The sequence below is a fragment of the Corylus avellana genome, chromosome ca5 (assembly GCF_901000735.1).
Source record: "Corylus avellana chromosome ca5, CavTom2PMs-1.0".
NCBI classification, from domain to species: Eukaryota; Viridiplantae; Streptophyta; class Magnoliopsida; order Fagales; family Betulaceae; genus Corylus; species Corylus avellana.
The window spans coordinates 24330251-24330454 of record NC_081545.1 but is presented as its reverse complement, the minus strand read 5'-3'; positions in this window follow the sequence as shown (position 1 = coordinate 24330454).

Genomic DNA, 204 nt, shown 5'->3' with positions numbered 1-204 from the left:
GAGCCAAATTTTTTATGCAAAATGGTTCCTCAAAACTCACTTTATCTAGTTTAGCTAATTAATTTTTAAATGCCTCTACATCTGATTAGCTATATTTCTATCTATTCTATTAAAATAATGTTTTATTAATTTTAATTCAAAAAAAAACTATTTCCATGAGAAAGAAAAAAAAACACACACAAAAAAAAAAAAAAAAAAAAAAAA